Below are 14,326 nucleotides of genomic sequence, written 5' to 3'. Positions count from 1 at the left end.
GGAGAAGCAGACTCCCCTCTGAGCAGGGAGCCCACCTGCGGGACTCAATCCTGGGACCTCAGGATCATGACCTGAGCCAAAGACAGTCGCTTAACCAACTGAGTCACCAAGGCACCACACAGCAATATTGCAGCAATAGAATCAAAGGAAACAAGGGAGTGATAAGAATGTCCTTTTTTCCCTCCAAATGACTTGAGAAAGAGGATGGTCTCTTTGGTCTTAGGGAACTCCTTAGGTTCTTGGAAAATTCAAAGGGGAAAGAATAGGAGATAACCGTCAAGGGAAAGGATAGGGTTTTCTACTAAACTGAGCATCTCAGGACCCAAGTAACTAGTTGGGGGGGGGGGTGATGTTGGGGCACCTAGGTGGCTCACTTGGCACTTGGTTAAGCATCTGTGTTCAGCTCAGGTCACAATCTTGGGGTCCTGGGATTGAGCCCCATGTCGGGCTCCCTGCTCAGCAGGGAATCTGCTTCTTCCTCTGTCCCTACTCTGCCCCCCTCTGAAATAATTATAAACAAAATATACAAAGAAAGGAAAGGAGGAGAGGGAGGGAGGAGAGGGAGGAAGGGAGGGAGGCAGGAAGGAGTAAACACACAAATGTAACATTCTTTGTACCCCATGCATAACAGTTATCCTTGGAATGAAACAGATACAGTTAGGATCCCTAAAGATAAATGTCTCGATAGTCCTGAGATTAAAAATAAATCCTGCACTCATTTCTAATGCTGACTAGTCTAGCCTTTGTCTTGGTTTCTGGCAAGTGACATGGGCTAACTCACTGCAGCCCCAAAATTGCTGGAATCAAACTACGAACTCTCATCTGTTACATAAGAACTAAGAGTTCAATTATTTTAAACTTCACTTTAGTAATAACTAACATTTTAATGTAAACACTTACCCATCAAATCCACTAAAAACATTATAGTTTCCTGCCGTCCATCCACGTTCATCTCGAGAAGAGGTATTAACACCTTGCTGAAGAAGAAGCCTGACTGTATCTGGAGATTTAGCAAGCATGAGGGCTGTTCTAAAATTACAGAGACATAACTTCACCCTTAGGAACTTAGAGTTATCTAAACAGCAAACTTCATATACTTTACCAGGTTAATATCTTTCCTGTCAGTACAGAATTGACTATTAACAACTTCAAGTGTTTATCTTTGTAAATTACCTCCATGGCTAAAATTAAAAGACAAAAAAGAAGCCTCTTGTCCCACCTGGGTATGATAGTAGAAGTTGCTAGTTTAAAGTCATTTGATGAACAAGAAACTATGCTGAGGTCACTTAACTGAATGAGGAAGATTTTAAAAAAGAATTCCCCATTTTTTTCCTCAAGCTGATTCAGTGTACTTCCAAGCCTTCTAGAGGACAGGTCTGTATAAAAAGTTATTTGCAGGGGTGCCTGGATGGCTCAGTGAGTTAAGCCTCTGCCTTCAGCTCAGGTCATGATCTTACGGTCCTGGGATAGAGCCCTATATTGGTCTCTCTGCTCAGTGTGGAGCCTGCCTTCCCTCCCTCTCTGCCTGCCTCTCTGGCTACTTGTGATCTCTGTCAAATAAACAAATAAAATCTTTTTTAAAAAAAAGTTATTTGTAGGGGTGCTTGGGTGGCTCAGTCATTTAAACATCTGCCTTCAGCTCAGTCATGAACTTGGGGTCCTAGAATTGATCCCCACATCTGGTTCCCTGCTCTAACCCCTTCCCCTGCTCATGCTCTCTCTCTCTCTCTCTCTCTCTCTCTCAAAAAAATAAAATCTTTAAAAATAAAAAAACAAAAAATCTACTTGTAGGCTTAAAATGACAGCATTCATACTAACAGTAATAAAAGAGTCATAGTTGCAGTTAATGGTACTAAAATAAGCATGGTTAGGCACTAAATTAAATACTAATATATATAGTATATATATTATAACAACCCTTGAAGGATATATTATCCTCCTTTTCATATCAGAGAACGTATCTGATGATGATAAGTAATGTTTCCAGAGTCACATACCCAGGAAGTAGGAAAGGAATTAAACCTAGTCTTGGGTCTATCTAAAGTCCATCTCTTTTCTCTTTATCATCAACCTATGATTTGTCCTCACAAAAAGAAAAATCCATTCAATTAAAGTTATATTTCATCCTTCTACCCTTACCAATGGGGGAGAAAAAAAAAAATATATATATATATATATACATGAAAAAGGATGATAAGCCCACCCTATCTGGTAATAGTAATTAATAATCACTTAGGGATCATCTAACATCAGTATTCTTTACAAAAAAATTTAAAGCAAGGAGTCATCCAAAAGATAAAACAACTCCTATTTATGTTTCATATGCATCTTTTAAGGAAAATTTATATGAAGTAGAAGTTTCAAAAAAAATACTATAAAAGGGTTAAGAAGTTTAATATTGTGTCATAAAATAAAAGGAGTCCACACTTTATAATAAAACTAATATGAAACCCTTTTAGCTAACATAAAGTCATATGGCAGAAAAAAAAGACTGCAGATCACATCAGTCAATATGAAAGAATATAAATTCTGCGTATACTGTTCTTCATGTTGCCCCATCAGAATAATCGCTTTCTGCCTAACTGATGACATGTCGACATTTTTCACTATGTAATTATAAATGAATCCTCTTCTTATTAAGTTAATCTTTCTGACTTAATTATTACCACCCAGAACAATATAAGGTTAAAAAAAAAACCAACTACTGTACCTTTTAAACTTATCAACCACATGTACATCTGCTTTTTCTCTAATTAACAATTCCACCATTTTGTGGTTGTTTTCAGTTACAGCAAGTAAAAACGGTGTGAATTCGACCTGTAAAAGTGTAAAAACAATTTATAATTTAGAAAATTACATACTTCCATACTGAATTTTAAAACCTATAAAGGATCCTCTAACCTTAAATACATACATAAGTACTCTCAATCCCCCACCTTCCCCAGCCCTCCATCTTCCCCACCCCCTCCCACCACCCCTACTCTCCCCCCCACCCCCACCCCCCTCTTTCACCATCTGCTCCTTCTCTTGGCAATAGCCCTCCTCAGGGGACCTGGGCGGCTCAATCTGAGGGTCTGCCTTCAGCTCAGGTCCCGAGCCCAGGCTCCCTGCTCAGTGGGGAGTCAGCTTCTCCTTCTCCCTCTGCCCCACCCCTCTGCTCACGTCTCTCTCCCACTCTCACTCTCTCAAATAAATAAATATTTTTGAAAAAAATAAAATAAATTAAATTAAGTTAAATAGCCCTCCTCCACCTCTTTAACAGATTAACTGGAGTCATTCTCCAAATCTTACTTCAAACATTGACCGGTTCCAAGAATCTCGGCTTCTATCACAGCATTTACCACTGTATACTCCACTTATTTTATTGTACCCATCGAAACCAAGAGCTTCTTGAGGGAAGGGACTATTTTTTATCTCTATATCTCCAAACTCTAAAACATAGCTGTAAAAGCTTAAAGTATTTTTACTGAGTTAACAGCCTAAATGATTATCTCTGGAGTAGTGTTTCTTAAATTATATTCCAAAGAACATATACTTTGCAGGAAGGTGAGGATTGTGCCTCAATAGAAAGATTCAATGATCCTTTATGTTTGAGAAATATTACAGAACTGCACATTATCTCTAGTGCAAAAGAAACCGGTTTAAATTTGCTTATCCCCATTTGACAATACTTTCATGGCAAACATTAACATTTCAGAAATTAGTTTCAGGGATACAGTGTAGAGAGCTTTCCAATAAAGGTGAAGCTTTTCTCCAGGTTATACCAACATGCTTGATTCTCTTCTATCAATGGTATCAGGATCCCAGATGTCAACATAAAGCTCTCTTGCTCCAAATGGGTCACTAAGGAGATGGACTCTGAATTAAAAGAGCAGCTGTGGGGCATCTGGGTGGATCAGTCAGTTAAGTGTCTGCCTTTGGCTCAGGTCCTGTTCTTGGGGTCCTGGGATCTGGCCCTGCATCAGGCTCCCCTGCTTTTCCCTCTCCCTATGCCCTTCCTCCCTACTCATGTGTGTTCACTCTCATGTTCTCTCTCAAATGCATAAAATCTTTCTTTAAAAAAAAGTTCATTAAAGTGAAATCTTAAAACTTTGAATAACTGACTTGACAGTTTACAGCACTGTTAGCCAAAGCTGGCCTCTTTCAAAACTTGAAGAAAACCAACACTTGGGTCAACAAAAACTTAATAACTATAATCAATTGTAGATAATTGCTGAATTTAAGAATGAAAATATATCAAAGACTAGTATTAATATCAACTGAATCATAGAAACATAGATCACTTCTCTATCCCTATAACTAGATCATGGTCTTAGAGCAGAATAAGGCATATTCCATGTAAAATTACTCAGAATTACTACTTGGGTTAGAAGTCAAGGCAGAAAAATTCTTGCTATGTGAAGAGCATGCTTCTCTCCTTATAAGTCTGCATATGTGCTTTCTTTCTTTACAGTCCCTACAAAAATGTATTTCCAAAAAGTACGCTCAAGAAAAAAAATTTTTTAAATAAAAATAAAGTGAAATCTTAGACAATTAAGTTATTTCAAAATATTTTCATTCAGGGAATGCTCGAGCTTCTATGTATGAAAAATTGACCCTCTCTATGTGAACCAACAGTGCTTCCTTAAGGGCAGTGGTAGGAGGTAAGACATGTAAAAGAAATAACAAGTGGAAGAGTGAGTGCGGTCCCCCTCAACTCCCCATGCACAGCTACTACCCCCTGAGGACCTACACAATGCTGAGCAGGAACTACTCTGTAAAATGGGAGACCCCATTGCAGGACATGGCAGGCAGAGTGGCTATGAGCACAAGTAGATGCCCCTGGAGGATGTCATGACCCGATCCCCGTGCTCTCATCTTCAGAACCTTGGAGCCTGGAGTGCCCGGGGCCTGCAACCTGCTGCTTTCTCCTCCCACTCGCACTCACCCAAGTTACCCCACTGGGCCATGGTCTCCCACCCCTTCCCAGCAGCACCCGTTTCCTAAGCCCCTGCACAGCACCCAGCCTCCATCATCACCTCACTCCCTTCAGGCCTTCAAGCCTTTGTGGGCTCTGAGCCCACCATCCACTCCCAAGCACTAATGGGAAGATTCTCTTTCTGGGGTGGAAGGGCGGCTGGGAAACAGAACTCTGCCCTTTCCGTGGCCTTCATCGTTCTCTAGTCATCCCTGCCCTGGCTTTGGAGTTGTTTCCCTGGTGACAGGACTTGATGTATAGAATTCAGTATTCATTATTTATTACATATATGAATAAATATGTAAATAAATGTTTTGTAGCTAAAAAAATTTATACATATATATGTTTTAAATTTTCAAATACTTTATAAATAATGTTGACGTACCTTGTTTCTTGCTTCAATATTTGCATGGTATAAAATCAGCTTCTCTACTATTGATGTGTTCTTACTACCAACAGCATAGTGGAGGGCAGTATTGCCAAACTTATCCGTAAGATCTGGATTAGCACCATGTTCTAAAAGAGTAGTTACACATGCCTCTTCCTGGTATTGTACAGCCTGTCAGTAGTATCCCAAGAAACAGAGTATAAATTCTGGGAATTTAAAGCAAGCATGCTACAACCAATTAGTTACATTTAATTGTAATAAATTTTCATTCTAAGTAATTAAATCAAATCCATCTCAGGCAGACACAGCTGCTACCACACACCTTCATTAGAGGAGTCCTATAGTCTCCATCATAGAGGTCAAGCTTGCATTTCCTCTCTACAAGAAAATCTACCATGTCGGCATGGCCGATGGTACAGGCCACATGGAGAGGCGTCCTATGGAAGTGAAAGAACATTTTAGGAAATTATAGTGCACTATTTCAAAACATGCAATTAATTCATGTAATTGTAAACATTAAATAGCATCTTATTCCTTTGACTCAAAAACAAAGATTTCGTTTTCTTTTGAAGAAAGTACAATAATTATTAGTGATCATTCACCATACTAATAAAAGAGCAGGCTATCTGACTAGGTAGAGCGTGACCTCAGGATTCAGCTCAAACTGAGACCTACTTAATAGGATTTAAACTTAATAGTTATGGCTCAGCCTTATCCTCAATTTCCTCATCAAAATAATGGAGATAAAAACAGTTATCTCATGTTCCCTGCCTTGCTCAGTTTGAAGGTCATGTGACTCTTAATCTCAAGGGTCATGAATTCAAGCCTCATGTTGGCTACAGAGATTACTAAAAACTAAGAAAAATAAAGTAAAGAATAGTTATCTCATGAGACCTCGTCACGATGCTTAAATGAGGATCTATGCAAAGTTTGTTACATATTATTATTATTATGACTATTACTATTGCTACTATTATACAAAGACAACACTCCCATTAGGTAAACTGATACAATTATGCCTACTTCTCAGATATGTTTTAAATATTCACAAGAATACTACATATCAATGATTCTAGGAGGCTCATTTTGTCACCTTTTAGTATCTCTGACATTGGAATGTGATTTATAATTCAAAATGTCTTACAACTATAATTGGCAGAATTTTTTAAGATTTCTTAATGGTATACAAAATGGTGGGGCATCACACAATCAATGTGCCTTACGTTAAATGTAATAATGTTCTATACATACAACAGCTCTACTGCAGTTCTAGTCACATGGTTAGCATTTAAATAAATTTTAGTTCTTGAAAGCATTATGGGAAAAGAGGACTAAAATAATGAAGAATTCTTTTTAAGTAATTCTTCACTCTGATATTCAAGAAACTTTAAGCCAGAGGAAGCTCAGGATTCAAATAAACAGGAACAGTTTTATTTTTGTACATTATGTATTATATATATTTTTATATATGAAATAATATATATTTTCTATATCTTATACATAAATATATCATATATATGATATATCAAATATATGATATATATATAAATATTATATATTTTCATTTATTATGTTAAATAATAAATGAAATTGTTTTTTTCATTTTATTAGATTTGTAGATTATATGAAAATCAAGAATTACCAATTATCAATCTTAGTATTTAATACCATTATAAATAAATAAATAGCAGATATTTCTTCACCACTTATGAATGATTCACCTTTTCCTACTAATATGAAATGTCACCATATTGGGGTGTTTGGCATTTTCTTCTCTGCCCCATTCATTCATCTGTCCTTTCAGCCATTAGTAACCGTGTAATTTGTGGAAATTTAAGATACATTTTGATATCTGGAAGGGTGTATCTGTCTACTTATAAAAATTTAAGTTTTTATTTTAATTCCAGTTAACGTGCAGTGTTATATTACTTTCAGGTGTATACTCTAGTGATTCCAAAAAATTTCTTAATGTCATCACAATGATAAAAGAGAGCAGGTGTAACACAAAATTCTTAAAACCATGATGATTTTATTTGCTTTATGGAATGTTGATAAATACAGGAAGAGTACACATTTTGAGAAATACGTCTTCCTAATCACAAACAGAACCATCTTCCCAATTCAAAATTTCTTTCAACAGCCATTCAGTAAATAACATACATACAAAGTGGACACAGATAAAAATTATATATTGGATTTTATCAAAAGAATTTGTAGCCCAGAAGTTGATATATTATGGGATTAGATCTTTTTTTATAACATTATCATATAAAAAGATATCCATTAAAAATAAAATACTGGAGGCGCCTGGGTGGCTCAGTCATTCAGCATCTGCCTTGGGTTCAGGACCCTCCTGATCTCAGGGTCCTAAGATCAAGCCCCACATCGGGCTTTCTGCTAGGGGTGGGAGGCTGCTTCCACCTCTCCCACTCCCTCTGCTCTATTCCCTCCCTCTGTGTCTCTCTCTGTCAATAATAAAATCTTAAAAAATAAAGTAAAATACTATATATACTTCATTTCTTTTCTGTCACTATTGAAATGTGGTTCAATCATATCAAAGCTGTCTCTTAAGTGGCCTATATGGGGACTTATGAGTGGGTCCAAAGGCAGCTGAGGATTTTGGTTTTTTGCTCAGCCAGCCTGGGCGCTAGACCCCTTGCTGCCCAGCCTCAGGAGGGAAGACCGCCAAGTGCCCTCGGTGACAGGAGCGATGGATGTAGTGAAAAGAAGGGCCATCTGTACCCCAATGTTCATAGCAGCAATGGCCACGGCTGCCAAACTGTGGAAAGAACCAAGATGCCCTTCAATGGATGAATGGATAAAGAAGATGTGGTCCATATACCCTATGGAGTATTATGCCTCCATCAGAAAGGATGAATACCTAACTTTTGTAGCAACATGGCTGGGACTGGAAGAGATTATGCTAAGTGAAGTAAGTCAAGCAGAGAGAGTCAATTTTCATATGGTTTCACTTATTTGTGGAGCATAACAAATAGCATGGAGGACATGGGGAGATGGAGAGGAGAAGGGAGTTGGGAGAAATTGGAAGGGGAGATGAACAATGAGACACTCTGGACTCTAAAAAACAATCTGAGGGGTGTGGTGCAAAAACAATGAATTCTATTATGCTGAAAAGAAATAAAAAATAAATTTAAAAAATGATAACATTAAAAAAAAATTCCTGGTTCCTTACCTCTTTCTCTTTTCCCTCTTCCCATTCTAGTTCCTCCTGCATTTACTCCCTGGCATTTAGCACATCCATCAACTACATCCTGAAACATACACCCTAATTTAGAAACCTGGAACTGCTTGCCTATAAGCTCCTTAAGTTTTCATGTCCGCAAATGAGTACCCTGATGTATCTGGCCTACTAACTTCTTACCTAGTCTCCGAGGAAGAATTAACTTTCCTGTTTTAGTCTTAGCCCAATTCCTCTCATGGTCTAATTTAGGCCATTTTTGTAAATACTTTAAATCCTCTGAATAGTTCAGTTTTTCTGGTAGGGCTGGAGCTGGAAGTGTAACCAGCTCCTGCACTGTTGTTTTGGGCTGCTTGCTTTGCAGCTTCATCTGCTAATTGGTTTCCTTTTGAAATCAGATCAGTCCCCTTTTAGTGTCCTGGGCAGTGCATAACAGCCACCTCTTTTGAGTCCCAAATAGCTTGGAGGAGAGCCAGTACTTCTTCTCTGTTTTTAATTCTTTTTCCTTCTGCTGTTAATAGGCCCCTTTCTTTATGAATAGCCCCATGTATATGGAGAGTAGCAAATGCATACCTGCTGTCTGTATAGATGTTGGCAGTTTTACCTTTGGCCATCAGCAATGCCTTGGTGAGTGCAATCAGCTCCACTTTTTGCACCAATGTTCCATGTGGCAGGGCTGCTGTCCAGAGTTCCTGCTCAGGGGAAACCACTGCAGCCCCTGCATCCCTTTTTCCATTGACCATGTAACTACTCCCATCCATGAACAGAGTCACCTCTGCATCCAGAAGGGGAATGTCTCTGAGGGCCAGCCTTACTTCTGTGACTCAGGTTAGGACCTCCCCACAGTCATGTAGGTGGTCAGCCAGCTCTACTGGTAGCAGCGTGGCTGGATTTAGCACCACTGGGGGCCGGAAGCTCACTCTTGTTTCGTTGAGGAGGAGGCCCTGATACCCTGTCACTCGGGCGTTCATCATTCATTGGTCTGGTGGATTCTGGAGAAGGCCTTTGGTAGTGTGGGTGGTGGTCAAGATGAGATTTTGACCCAAAGTCAATTTACTTGCATCCTTGACCAGGAGGGCCATGGCAGCAATTCTGCGGAGGCAAGGGGGAACCCAGCTGCTACTGGATCTAGTTTCTTGCTAAGATAGGCTACTGGCCTTTGCCAAGCCTCCAGAGTCTGAGTCAAAACTCCTTTGGCCACCTCTGCTTTTTCATCCACATACAAGTGGAAGGGCTTCTGGGATGGCCAATGCTGGGGCACTCAGTAAGGCTGTCTGTAATTCCTGAGATGCTCCTTCTGCCTCAGCTGTCCACTCTATCATAGTGAGCCCCCCTTTTGCCAGTTCATAGAGAGGTCAGGCAATCTCCGTAGATTGCAGTATCCACAGCCTACAGTAGCCCACCATCTCAAGAAACTCCCTCACTTGTTGGGACGTGGTGGGGCGGGGGTAATTGGGTGATCACCTATTTCCTGGACTCAAGACACTGAACGCACTCCCTCATGGAGATCAAAGCCTAGATAAGTAGCATGGCTCTGACAGAGCTGTGCTTTCTTTGCTGACACCCAATACCCTTTTCCTGCAGAATCTGTAAGAGAGCTCTCATCCCCACAAACATGACTCATAGTCCTCAGCGGCTGTTAGCAAGTTATCAACATACTGTAACAGAGTGACTCCCAGGTTGGAGGTTCTATACTCCTGCAAATCCTCATGTACGGCCTCGTTGAAGATAGTGGGTGAATTCTTGAACCCTTGGGGAAGTCCTGTCCAGGTGAGTTGGCCTTGAAATCCTTCCTCTGGATCGGGCCACTCAAAAGCAAAGAAGGGGCTGAGACTCCCTTGCTAAAGATATGCAGAAAAATGTATCTTTGACATCTAATATGGTATAAACAGTTCTTTGGGGACCCAGGAGGGAGAGGAGGGCATAGGGATTAGGCCCCATTGGGTGGACATCTTCAACCCCTTTATTAACTTCCCGCAAGTCCTGAACAGGCCAGTACTCCCTGGTCTCGGCCTTTTTGATGGGCAGCAAAGCTGTGTTCCTCGGAGACTTGCAGGGAACTAGGATCCCGTCTCCTCAGAGGCGGTTAATGTGTTCTCTGATCCCTTCCTTTGCTTCCCAGGGAAGGGAGTACTGCCGGACACAAACAACCATGGCTATTGCTCTTAATTGTACCACCACTGGAGGCTGTCCCTTGGCCAAGCCCGGGGGCTTCCCTTCTGCCCAGACTTCAGGAAACTAGACCTGTAGGGTTTGGAGAAGGCTCCCTTCTCTTGTCTCCTCTGGTTCTGAGACTGGCTCGTAAAGAAGGTATTCATCTACAGCTGCCACAAACATCTGCACAGTTGTCTATTTATGTCTTTCTATGCCATTCACCTCTTGTACCAAGACTTCCTCTCCAGATAGTTTTTCCCATAGGTTTCAATTGATTTCCCCTCCACTTCAATTTTTACCTGATGTTCGGGGAGGGGCTCTGAACCACAGCCCCTTCAGTCTCTGGAGGCCAGCATGGCCATCTTCCTTTCAGGGCACTCCCTGGCCCAATGCCCTTTTTCCTTACAGTAAGCACACTGATCTGAATCTACGTCTCCCTGCCTGCCTTCTCTGTGCTTAGGCTTTTCCTTCCATTTACCATTCCCTACCTGCCTCATTGTAATGCCAAAACCTTCCTCCTGTACATCCCTGTTGTTAAACACTTTTTCTGCTAGTCCCACTCACTCAGTCACATTCTTCCCTTCAAATTCTTCAATTTTCTGAAGTTTCCTCCCTATATCTGCGGATGACTGACTGGCAAAATCAAGATCATCTAAACAAGCTATCATGCAACTTCCCTGAAATTTACCTCAAGTTGTCTAGCTTCGGTAAACAAGCATTTAAAGACAATCAAATGTAGAATTTAACACCCATAAATGTGTAATATTAAAACATAATTTTTCTGGGACGCCTGGGTGGCTCAGTTGGTTAAGCAGCTGCCTTCGGCTCAGGTCATGATCCCAGCGTCCTGGGATCGAGTCCCACATCGGGCTCCTTGCTCCGCAGGGAGCCTGCTTCTCCCTCTGACTCTGCCTTCCACTCTGTCTGCCTATGCTCACTCTCGCTCGCTCTCTCTGACAAATAAATAAATAAAATCTTTAAAAAAAAAAAAACCATAATTTTTCTCTCTAAAATAACCCTCATTTCCAGAGATAACCAAATCAGGACTAATTTATTTGAAAAACAAGTCCAGTTATAACAAACTTGGCCTAATTACTTACATAAGCTCTGCAAGAACAGTGAGTGATCATATAAATCTTTGAGAATCTGCTTTGCTGGAACTTCTCATAAGGAATCTCTAGGTTAAGCTTATAGTAGCCTCTCCAGGCCAGAAGCCAAGCCACGTACTTGCCATCAGACATGCCTGCAATACCTCTTGAGTTGGGAGAATTCCTCTTCCTGAGGTACCCAAAGTATCCTGAGGTTCCTGCATCTGCCAGGAAGTTATATCCTTTACTCGCCTGGTGAGGCTGCTGGGAACACTGTAAGCAAGGTATCAGGCCAACAGTACCAAAGGGCTTTCAGGCTCCAGGTTTTATAAAGTCCACCTTAGTTCCTTTAAGCTGTCTAGTCATAGCTGAATCTTTTCAAATATGACATTCCAGTCAAAGCCTTGGTAAAATAACCAGTGTTTCCAATGGTGTCTTGTTACAAGGAGAACAGATTCCTACTGAACTTATGCAAATGACTGATTGCCATGGAAGAAAGAATACTTGCTGAGATCTTTCGGTTTCAGAGGGTTCAGATAGAGAGAGTTGAGTACCTTGATTTGTTTACAAATGACTACTTTTACATCTCTGTAAGTTACAGATAACTTAAGAAAAAGTTTAACAAGCCTGGAAGAGCAAACACTACAGAACCAGTAATGTTTAAAATAAGACAAAACATCAAGAGATACAACATTACAATCTTTCAGGTCATCTAGTTCCATGTTACTAATTCTGGTTTAGTCTGAATGCAGCTTTTACTTCTGGCAATTCTTACCCATTTTAGTTCCAGGATTTTAACATATCAAAGACCTGTATTTGTCCTGAAAGTCTTCCCATATGAATTTCCTTTAAGGCGGAAGTCATTTTACAAGAGAATTCTTAGAAGGCAAATTTATGAATCAGCTAAGTACAAAACATGTTCACCAGCAGATTTCAAAAGCACAGATCCAGGGGCGCCTGGGTGGCTCAGTGGGTTAAGCCGCTGCCTTCGGCTCAGGTCATGATCTCAGAGTCCTGGGATCGAGTCCCGCATCAGGCTCTCTGCTCAGCGGAGAAGCCTGCTTCCCTCTCTCTCTCTGCCTGCCTCTCCATCTACTTGTGATTTCTCTGTCAAATAAATAAATAAAATCTTTAAAAAAAAAAAAAAAAAGCACAGATCCAGTTCCAGCAACCAACACTCTAGCATTTTATCCCATTTGGTTAAGACCTAGATGTACAACAAATTTAATTCCATTTGTCATTCAAGCAAACCTTCAAACTTTCACAGTTTCAGGTTACCAAAGACTTTGAGAGCTACTTTAACAATTACCCATTAAGACCCTGAGACAGACAATTAACCATCAGTTTAGTCACCTCTTTCTTAACAGATTTCATGTTCCACCTGGGCCCACTCCACTTCAGATGCCATGCTCTCCTGCCAGCAAGGGGGAGGGGCTAGGCAGTCCACATCAGGCCATAGAAGACAGGAACTGCCCCAAAACAAAGAGAGTTTCAGCAGCTGCTTGGGAATATTCCTTAAAGTCTCTGTCTCGAGTTAGACTAACCACAGTCGGCTCCAGTTATAGCCATTAAAAGTCAGAGTCCCCTCACTCTCTGCTTGCCCCATTTCTTCAAACACAGCAAACAACACAACAGACAACAAAAAAACAAGACAAAGACAACTGCAGGCCCAGTGGTCCTGCCACAGGTGGGGATTTTCTAAGGGGACTCGAAACCCCTGACAGCCTAGAGGGACTCGAACCCCCTGGCTGCCTAGGGGGACTCGAACACCTGGTGACAGCTTAGGGGAACTCAAACCCCCTGACTGCCTATGGGGACTTGAACCCCCTGGCGACCTACCAGTGGAGGGAAGGGGCATCCCCGCATCCACTCTAGCCCTGGGGAGCATGGCTGCTCCAGCTTCTCCCCGGTGGGCCATACCCTGGAGCTCCACAACCAGACAGACAGGATCCCGTGATCTTACCTCCAGAGGCTTTTCCCAGAAATCCTGATGCTGGCTCAGTGCTCATTGTTTGTTCCCGGACAATCCCGTAATCAAAGGAGCGAGACTGATACAAAGTGAAGGTCAAGCAATGCTTTATTTCGCGCCAAGCATCGAGAATCAAACTGACCGCTCAGGGCTGTCTCTTGCAAAGAGATGACCTCTCCCAGCCTCACAGACTTTTCTAGAGGTCATTTAGCCAGGCTATACACAGGTGGACAATGAGATTGTGATACACAGAGAAAACTGCACAATCATGCTAGATCTGCAGCACACAAAGAAAACTGCCTGGGGCTTTCTCTGTGTGGCCAACTGAATTTCAATTTACCCTAATAGATATATGCGCACCCCACTGATTGGATGTCTTCACCTGGCCTGACCTGCCCTTGTATCTAGGCTTTGCAAGTAAGTTCCTCTGGGAGGGGCGGGGTCAATCTAAGTTCACTACCTAAACACAAAATGACTCCCTCTGGCTAAGCAGGCCCTTAATGCCTATTACCTTTTCCTCTTGTCTCTTTTATTCACGTTCTTCCCACGCAGTAGCAACTGCTCCATATTC

At 41.2% G+C, this 14,326-nt stretch overlaps 1 long non-coding RNA gene across 2 annotated transcripts; it reads right to left on the bottom strand.

Annotated features, from left to right (window-relative positions):
* Window positions 1-5,402: 5,402 nt before the first annotated feature.
* Window positions 5,403-13,746, bottom strand: LOC123388851. 2 transcript variants are annotated; one of them, XR_006603359.1, is made up of 3 exons: window positions 13,707-13,746; window positions 5,668-5,782; window positions 5,403-5,516 (listed from the first exon to the last, which is right to left on the bottom strand). It is a non-coding gene; the product is annotated as an uncharacterized LOC123388851 (long non-coding RNA). The 2 variants fall into 2 exon arrangements; XR_006603360.1 differs by having other exon boundaries at window positions 13,626-13,739.
* Window positions 13,747-14,326: the final 580 nt, after the last annotated feature.

This window comes from Mustela putorius, unplaced genomic scaffold (assembly GCF_011764305.1).
Source record: "Mustela putorius furo isolate JIRA1106 unplaced genomic scaffold, ASM1176430v1.1 tig00003913_pilon_pilon_pilon, whole genome shotgun sequence".
Taxonomy (NCBI): domain Eukaryota; kingdom Metazoa; phylum Chordata; class Mammalia; order Carnivora; family Mustelidae; genus Mustela; species Mustela putorius.
This window is presented reverse-complemented; position numbering and strand designations above follow the sequence as displayed.